Raw genomic sequence first — 10,439 nt, forward strand, 5'->3', positions numbered from 1 at the left:
GGATGTTCACGCTGTTCTGGAGGATGTATTGCTTTTAGATGACCAGGGCCTTCTTCCCCAAATCAGATGATTTTGTGCTCTCTAAGCCCATGGTGAGATCAGGCATATTTTTTTTATAGCGGCTAGTACAGATTTGTGTATACAGTTGGGTTTAGCTGAATGAGTGAATGAATCTTTCTTTCTTCATATAACAGGGAAAGCCTGTGATGGGGTCTTATCCTTGGCCCCTGACACGGGAATAACGATGGTGTCCCACAGTAAAACATTTTTGCATGTAAATAGCACTTAAGTCTTCATGGTGGTTGTCAAACAGTGATGTCCTGAGAGAAGCCAGTGCACCAACCTGGAAACATTTTTATGATAATCATCTTCCTACAGAACTCGGAGCTTCAAAAGGAGGACATTCAAATATCCCCCTAGAATGTTGCAGCTGGAAGGAACTTTCAAGATCACAGAATCCAACCCTTTCATTTCCCAGATGGCAAAGCCAAGGCTCTGGCTGGGGGGCGAGGGGAGGAGCATGTCTTTCCTGGCCTAAGGCCTGGCACATGTTAAGTACCTACCAGAGCCTTGCTGGCTACCTGCTTGACAGTGGGCCAAACAAGGCAATAGCAGAGTGGGGTGAGAACTCAGCCTTATCCTTCACCCAGACAGGGCAGCAGGGCTTAAACTAGACACAGCAATTTAGACAGGAGCTGGAAATGAAACGGTGACATGAGATGACTAAGAACACTAGCCCACATCTCCCTCAGAGGTGACATGGAAGCCCAAGGAAGGACCATTTTTGTAGAGGAGGTGCTGGCAAATAAGCAGGGCCCACAAAACCCAGCCTAGTCTCTGCTCTGCGTGGACAACACCCCTTCTGGGGATGCTGTGTCCCAAATTTACAAATCCAACCGCTTTCAAGGCTCCCTGAGTTTGTCTTCACTTGGAATGTGCTTCTCACTGATACTTTCGAAATTCTGCCCATCTAATAAGTTCAGCTAAAACACCACCTCTTCTGAGAAGGATTTTTAAATGCCCAAGTCCTACTTCTTTATCTCCAAGTCCCTAGTTGTCCTCTTCTTCAACTTACCTTAGTCTGCTTTGGACCAGTTTGGCGTGCTGGGTCTCTCTCCCTTGCCCAGATTGTCCTTCCCACTGTTCACTTACCAAACTCAGAGAACTTGCTTCATGCATACTTGCTGCTTCTCCAGTCCCAGGGATTATAGGTGCTAAGAGATCCCAGCAGAACACCCAGAGAAAGGGAGAGCTGAAAAAGAGGCTTGCTGCCTACCCGAATCCCCTTCACAAAACAGCACTCTGCCTCTGACAAGGCCCAGAGGAAGGAGGGAGCAAGGAGGGGAGGGAAGGACACGAAAGGAAGGGAGAGGAAAAAAAGAGAGAGGGAGAGGGGTGGAAAGAGATGGGGAAGCATTATTGAGAACTGAAAAAAAACCACACAAACTTTTATTATCCAGAGAGCCTCCTAGGGAGAGAGACACACAAAGGGTGGTGGAGTGGTGGTGAAACAGTAGACCAGATTCCCCATGTGAGGGGGAACACTTCACAGTTCCGTCCATTGATTCGACCATTTGTTCAATAATTGAGGGCCTACTATGGGCATGGTACTGTTTTGTTTCAGCTTTTGGTGGTATGGCCTAGTGGTTAAGGATACACAAGGGTTCAAATACCAGCTAGTCGTTTACTAGCTATGTGACCTTGGACAGGTTACTTAACTTCCCTGTGCCTCAGTTTCTTTATCTGTGAAATGGGATCATAATGGTACCTTCCTTAAAGGCTCTTGTGAAAATTAAGTGATTTAATTGACACCAAGTGCTTTGAACAGTGATCTGCACAAAGCACAAAGTCTATGTTAACCTTGGCGATTGCTTCAGGCACTGCAAATATATACATCAGTAAAAAAAACTGACAGAAATTTTTGCCCCTATTGAGCTTAAATCCTAATGGAGAGAGATAGACAATGGACAGAAACAACAAAGGAACTCAATCACATTAGGAGGTAATAAATTATGCATGAAAAAAAAAGTAAGTCAGGGAAGCTGGGAGTAGGTAGGTGCGGCCTTGCAATTTTAGGTACTGTGGTCACTGCGGGCTTCGCAGAGAGACCTGTTTGTCAACTGCATCAACTTGAACCTGCAGCTTGGGGTGGGGCCATCTCACTATCCAAATCTCACAAAGGCACCCAAGGTTGCTTGTGCTCAGGAATGTCTTTTGGGACCAAGAAAAGATCTTTCGAGGGAGTTCTCAGAGACGAGGTGCCTTGAGGGTGAGAAGCTGTTTGCTGTTGAGTTAGAGGAGGTGCGGAAGTCTGCAAGGTAAACAGTTGCGGCCAAGTTTGGCTGCTGCTGGGCCTCTGAGGAGCACACTGGACTCTTGCAGCTGGCACAGAGGTGGCTGAGGGAGCCAGAGCCCTTCATTAGCCCTTAGCTAATGAAGACCTGCAGTGCAAAGCTTGGCTCAGCCTTTCCACTCCCTGGACCTACATCACTTTTTCCCTAAACTCAGCTTCCTCTTACCTGGAAGGTCTGGTGGAACAGACTGGGAGGGCCCTGAATTCTTTTTTTTTTTTTTTAAAGATTTTATTTATTTGACAGACAGAGATCACAAGTAGGCAGAGAGGCAGGCAGAGAGAGAAGGGAGGAAGCAGGCTCCCTGCAGAGCAGAGAGTCCGAAGCGGGACTTGATCCCAGGCTCCTGGGATAATGACCTGAGCCGAAGGCAGAGGCCTTAACCCACTGAACCACCCAGGCGCCCCAGGCCCTGAATTCTTAATGATGCATGAAGTACAGCAGGTTTTGCTGTGGGTGATTCAGAGAGAGTCCTTTCTGGTTTTCTTGGAGGGAATGACTCCAGGAAGATCTATAAGCTCAAGGTATCTCCCAAGGGCAAGGTTTCTTATGAGAGGCCTCTCAGTTGGCACCCCTGCAACTCTAGTCACACAGGTCATCCTCAGAAGCCACTTTGCCAACCCCAACTCCCCCTTTTCACTTTTGGACTCCACAACTCCCCTTCATTCTATCCCAGTGCTGCTTGCAGAGGCTCAAGGGGTAGCTGTTTCACTTTTGAGTTGTTTCCCTGCTGTTGGATTATAAATTTCTCAAGGTCATGAATGTTTTTGAGAAGGTGACAAATTCTAGAAGCCTCCCACTGTAGCATGCATTTAACCATTTATTTGATAAATACTTATTGAGTACCTACCAAGTGCCATGCATTGTTCTCAATGCTGAGGAAGCAACAGTGAAGAAAACAAACCAAAGATCTTTCCTCACAGAGCTCATATTCTACTGGGACAAACAAGCAAAGAACATAATACATACATAAGACAATGTCAGCACAGTGAACGCTGCCATTAAGAAGAAATAAAGCAAAGTAAGGGGACTAAGAATGATGGGGTCCTTTCCAGTCATCGGGGACAGAGAAGGCTTCTGAGGTGGTGACATTCGAGCTCAATCTGAATGAAGCTATGGGCCAAGCCATGTCCCAGGCAAAGGAACAGGGAGGGAACAGCAAGCACAAAGGCCCTGAGACCAAGAAAAAATGCTATTATAGTATTATCAACTAGCTACTACAGAAATTTAGGTCAAAAGAGAGAACATGTCTTTTTCAAAGCATATATCAAGGAAGGAATGAATGAGTGAGAGATCTTCATATCAATGGATGACCACTATTAATATTTTTATGTATTTTCTTTCAGATATATTAACATATGGACACATGTACATACACACTGTTTTTCTTTAATTGTTGCTCTGCAAACTTTTTTTTTTTTTACTGACTGGAAACAAGGACAATTTCCAATGTCCATAAACATTGATCTACATTGTCATTTTTTTTTTCAACTTAATGTTTGTACCAATTTGAAGTATCTTTTTATTTATTGAGGTATAATTTACTTAGTAAAATTGATCCTTTTTAGGTAGACAGTTCTATGAATTTTTACAAACTTAGTAAGTCGTGTAGGATTCACCATCAAGAGAGTGAATTTCCAGGGGTGCCTGGGTGGCTCAGTCATTAAGCCTCTGCCTTTGGCTCAGGTCCTGATCCCAGAGTCCTGGGATGGAGCCCCGCATTGGGCTCCCTGCTCAGCAGGAAACCTGCTTCTCCCTCTCCCATTCCCCCTGCTTGTGTTCCCTCTCTTGCTGTGTCTCTCTCTGTCAAATGAATAAATAGAATCTTTAAAAGAGAGAGAGAGAGAGAGAGAGAGAGAGAGAGTGAATTTCCCTATTATCCCAAATAGTCCTTTTCTGCTCCTTTGTAGTCAAATTGCTTTCTCCCACCTGCAGATCAGATTCCTGGCAAGCAGTTGTCTGATTTCTGTCAAAATAGTTCTGATTTTTTCAGAACGTCATATAAATGGAATCACATAGTATGGAGACCTTTGTGTCTAGCCTAGTTCTCTTAGAATAATGCTTTCGGAGGTTCATCCACAATCCTGTTTATCAGTAATTTATTATTTTTATTGCTGAATAACACTCCATCATATGGATGTACTGCAATTTGTTTATCCATTCACTAGTGGAGGGATACTTGGGTTGCTTCCAGCTTTTAGTGGTCACAAATAAAGCTATTATAAGCATTCATGTAAAAATTCTTTTCCAAATGATTATGTCTTTCTCTTGGGTATATACTTAGAAGTGGGATTGCTAAATTGTATGGTAAAAGTGTGTTTAACTTTGTAGGAAACTGCCAAACTTTTGTCCAAAGTATCTGTACCATTTTGCATTTCCACCAGCAAAATATGAGAAGTCTAGTTGCTCCACATGGTTATTTACTTTGTAAATTTTTAGCCACTGTAATAAATGTGGTTTTTTAAAAATTGGTTTTTCAAATATTGTTTTAAATTTTATTTTATTATTTTTACTGAAGTATAATCAACATACAGTGTTATGTTTGTTTCACCTGATACAATATAATGATTCAGTGTTTCTATGCATTACTCAGTGTCCCATGATAAGTCTATTCTTAATCCCCTTCCCCTATTTGACCCATTCTTGCCACCCACTTCACTTCTGGCAAGAGCAGTTTGTCTGTTGTTTTAATTCACTTTTTCTCTAATGATTAATGCTGTTGAGCTTCTTTCATGTGCTTATTTGCCATTCTTACTTCCTCTTTGGTGAAGTGTCAGTTCAAATCTTTGTCCATGTTGTAATTAGACTGTTTGCTTACTGCTGAGCTACATTAATTTCCTAGGGTTCCTGTAACAAATTAACACACATTTAACAGCTCAAAACAACCAAAATAAATTCTCTAACAGTTCTGGAAGGCAGAAGTACAAACCGAGTCTTATGTGTGTCAAAGTGTCAGCAGAGTTGGTTCCTTCTGGGGGCTCCAAGAGAGAATCTGTTCTTGCCTCTTCCAGCTTCTAGTGGCTGCTGATCATTCCATGGCCTTGTTGCTCCAGTCTGTGCCTCTGCGGTCCCATTGCCTTCTCCTTTTCTGTAGTCAAATCTCCTCCTGCCTCCCTCTTATCAGGACATTTGTGATGACATTTAGGGTCCATCCAGATAGTCCAGGATAATCTCTCCATCTCGAGATTCTTAACTTCATCACCTTAGCGAAGTCCCTTTTTGTCACATAAGGTAACATTCATAGGCTCCAGGGGTTAGGACCTGCATGACTTTGGGAAACCATACAAACTTAGAGACTCTTTCAGATTTTGATTCACTGTCTTTTATTAGATATGTGCTTCGCAAATATTTTTTCCCTGCCTGTGGCTCATCTCTACATTTTCTCAACAGATCTCTTGAAGAACACAATTTTATAATTTTTGTTTTGATGAAGTCCAATTTATATATGTCATCAAATTCTTTTCTATTATGGCTTATACTTTGTTTATCCTCTCAAAATAATCTTTGCATAAGCCAAGGTCTTGAAGATTTTCTCTTATATTTACTTCCGGAAATTTTATAGTTTTAGGTTTTATATTTAAGCCATTGAACAATTTTCAGTTAGTTTTTTGTAAGTGGTGCAAGACACAGGTCCAAATTCATTACTTTGTATGTGAATGGTCAATTGTTCCAGGACCATTTGGTAAAAAAAAACTATTCTTTCTCCTTTGAATTGCCTTTGTACCTTGTCAAAAACCAGTTATATTCAGTTGATCTACGTGCTGGGTCTTTCACCATACCACCTTGTCTTGATTACCATAGTTTTATAATAAATCTTGGAATTTAACAGTATGAATACTCCAACTCTGTTCTTTTTTCAAAATCATACTTTTGCTATTTTTTTGCTACTACATAGAAACACAATTGACTTTTCGTATATTGGCCTTGTATTCTGTTCCAGTAGCTTTTCTGTAGATTTCTTGGGAAATCTACATACACAATCATGTTGCCTGTAAATATAAACAGCTTTATTTTCTCCATTCCAATCTGAAGCCTCCTATATCTTGTCCTTGCCTTACTGCATCAACCAAAGCCTTGGAAATGATGTTGAGTACGAGTGATGACAGTGCACATTCTTATACTCCAAATCTTATTGGGGAAGCATTTGGTCTTTCACTGTTAATTATGATGTTAGGGATGTACTGTTTGGGTTTTGCTGTTGTTGTTGTTGCTGCTGCTGTTGTAGATGTCCTTTTTCAAGAAGAGAAAATCCCCTTTTATTCCTAGGTTGCTGAGAGTTTTATTACAAATGGATGTGTCATCATATGATTTTTGCTTCTTTAGACCGTTAGTGTGATGGATTACATTGATTTCTTTTTGAATGTTGAACCAACTTTGCATTGCCAGAGTAAACATCACTTGTTTTTTTATATATTATTTGATCCATATATTTTATGGATCAAATATATATTTGATATATATTTTATCCATATATTTTATGGATCAAATAATATATTTTATATATTACTTTATATATTATATGATCTACTGTTGTTGAAGATTTTCACATTCTGTTCATAAGACATATTGGCTTTTAGTTTACTTTAGTTTTTTTCTTATACCGTGTTGTCTGGATTTGGTGTTGGAGTAATGCTGGCATCATATAATACTTTAAGAAGTATCCCCTTGTCTTCTCTTTTCTGGAATAGTTTTTGTAGAATTGGTATTACACATTCCTTAATATGTATTCCGCATATTCCGCATTTGGTAGAAGGTGAAAGTGAATTCATGTGCTTGAATTTGTGGAAAGATTTTAGCTCAATTCCCTTCAATTCACTTAGTAGGTGTAGAGTTTCCTGATTGTATCTTTTCAACTTCTGTTTCATTGAAGTTGTGAAATTTATGGGCACGGAGTATGGTTTGTAGTCCCTTATTATCCTGTTAATGTTTATGGTATATTGTTATTGTTAATGGTTGTCTGATAGCACATTATGTAAAGTAAAAATTTATTTAACCATTCTGTTGTTGTTGAACTTTTAGGTTACATTTCACCATTATAAATATGATCAGTATATATGTATATACATCTTTATAGAGATGTCTGATTTCTTTAGATAAATCCAGCAAGCAGACCTTATATTTGTCTGTATTGCCCCATAAAAATTACCCCTAAACTCAGTGGTTTAAAACAACAAACACATATTTATGGATTTAAAAAATTTTATTTATTTATTTATTTGAGAGAGAGCACACAAGCAGGGGGACAGGCAAAGTGAGAGAGAGGGAGAAACAGGCTTCCCACTGAACATGGAGCCTGACAGACCAGGGGCTTGATCTCAGGATCATGACCTGAGCTGGAGGCAGATGCTTAACCAACTGAGCCACCCAGGCACCCAAACAACAAACATTTATGGTCTCACAGGTTGTGTAGGTCTGGAATCTAGGTGTGGCTTGACTAAGCCTTCTGGCTAAGGGTCTCTCACAGGGCTACAGTCAAGTGTTGGCTGGAGCTACAGTCATCTCAAGACTTGACTGTGGGAAGATCTGCTTCCCAGCTCACTTACATGATTGTAGGCAGGATTTCATTCCTTCTAGGCCATTGCACAGAGGGCCCCAGCTCCTCACTGGCCAGCCATTGACCAGAGGCTGTCCTTAGTTTCTTCCCGCATGAGCATCCCTGTGGGGCAGTTCACAACAAGCAGGTGACTTCCTTCAAAGAAACAAGGGACTGAGAGACCAGGAGACAGCCAGCAAGACAGAAGCCACAGGCTTTTTGTACCTACTCTTGGAAGTGCATCCCATCACGCATGCCATATTCTATTTATTAGAAATGAGTCACTAAGTCTGGCCCACATTTAAGGAGAGGGGATTACAAAAGGCCATAAATACAAAGAGGTAAGGTTGTTTAGGGAGCATTTTATTTATTTATTTATTTATTACTTTTTTTTTTACTTTTTTATTTTTATATTTTTATGTTTTATTTTTTAATTTTTTTAATTTTTTATTTTTTATAAACATATATTTTTATCCGCAGGGGTACAGGTCTGTGAATCACCAGGTTTACACACTTCACAGCACTCACCAAAGCACATACCCTCCCCAATGTTCATAACCCCACCCCCTTCTCCCAAACCCCCTCCCCCCAGCATTTTAGAGCTTTCAAGAGTATGTAGAATCTTTACATTGTTTCTTATAAAGAACTGTGATTATGGGTTCAATTCCAGCTCTTTCTTTCCTGTTCTTCAAATGACTAGTTTTTACAGATAATTTAAAAATAAAATAATGAGTCAATAGAAAATATTTATAATATATGTGTAAATAAAAAGAATAGTAATTCAAGGATGCCTGGGTGGCTTAGTCATTAAGTGTCTGCCTTTGGTTCAGGTCATGATCCCAGCGTCCTGGGATCGAGTCCCACATTGGGCTCCCTGCTCAGTGGGGAGCCTGCTTCTCCCTCTCCCATTCCCCCTGCTTGTGTTCCCTCTCTTGCTGTCTCTCTGTCAAATAAATAAATAAATCTTAAAAAAAAAAGAATAGTAATTCATTGAACACCCATGTAACTACTACTCAGTTTATTTTTTAAAACATATATCTCCTTTCCATCTCAGGACTAACCAATATTCTATTTTTTGGTTTTTGTTTATTATCCCCTTGATTTTATTTAAATAAACACCTATAGTTATTTTAAAACAACATATTACTGAGTTTTGTTTGTTTTTAAACGTTGTACTGTACTGCATGTATTGTTGTGACTTTGCTTTTTTTACAAGAGATGCTCCTGAGATTCATCTATTTTATTGCATCTAACTGCATTTATTGTATCTACTATATAGGATCCCATTGTTATACAACTACTATAATTTATTAATGCTTCCTATTAGTAGTAAATATTTGCTATAACCAACATGTGTGTGTCTCCAGGTGCACATGTACACAGGCTTCTCTTGAAGAAAAACATTGCCATTCTGATGGGTATATGTTATAGACTGAATTGTGTATCCCCCACCCCATTCCTATGTTAATATCCTAATCCCCAGTACTCATAATGTGACTATTTGGGGATTGGGTCTTTAAAGAGGTAATTAAGGTAAAATGAGGTTATTAGGTGAGCCATAATCCAATATGACAGGTAACCGTATAAGTAGAGATTAGGACACAGATAACATTTAAAGACCACCAGGGAGGACACAGTGAGAAAGTGGTCATCTGCAAGCCAAGGAGTGAGGCCTCAGGAGAAGCTGATCCTGCCAGAACCTGAATGTTAAACAAATTTCTGTTGTTAAACTCACCAAGCCTGAGGTATTTTGTTATGGCAGCCCTAGGAAACCAGTAGAGTGTGGGTCTTTTGCGGTCTTTGTAATTTGTGTTTATTGAGTTTGAACATTTTTTCATATGTGTATGGACTATTTGGCTTCCTCCCTCCTTGAAATGCCTAGTAATGTCATTTGCCCATTTGTTGTTATTGTTGTTGGGTTATTTGTCTTTTCCCTGTTCTTTTATTGACCATCTTTCTTTATGTATTCCAGACTTGAACCATTTGTCAACGTATGTATTATAACCTATTCCTTCTCCAGTGTGTGGCTTCTCTTTCTACTCTCTTGATTTTTTTACCATCCTCACTGGTCTATGCTGGAATATCTTGTGTATTTTTTTAATTTTAATAATATAGTGAATCCATGTGACCCCACCACCAATCACAAACTAGAAAATGAGTGATGACTTCCATTCACCAATGGCCTCATCACCTATTCCTCAACATAGCTAACACTACATGCCAGGGTTTGTTTTATGCTCTTTATAGGTATTTATTCTTTCAAACCTGACCATAACCCTGTGAATTAGCTACATTTTACACGAGGCCACAGCAGCAGAATGTTAAATTATTTGGCAAGGTCATGCCACATTTGATGACAACACCAGGATTTGAACCTACGCTGTCTGTTGCTTAACCATTTTGCTATATTGCCCATTGTTAATCCCTATACAAAATGTGGTGTATCTCATTTAACTGCTTTTTAAAATTGGTGTTACCTATTAATGTTTGTCCATATAACCAACTCTTTAGTTCTGAAGTTTTATTAACTTTATTAGAAGGCAGCATACAATATG

Source organism: Mustela putorius, unplaced genomic scaffold (genome assembly GCF_011764305.1).
Source record: "Mustela putorius furo isolate JIRA1106 unplaced genomic scaffold, ASM1176430v1.1 tig00003899_pilon_pilon_pilon, whole genome shotgun sequence".
Taxonomy (NCBI): domain Eukaryota; kingdom Metazoa; phylum Chordata; class Mammalia; order Carnivora; family Mustelidae; genus Mustela; species Mustela putorius.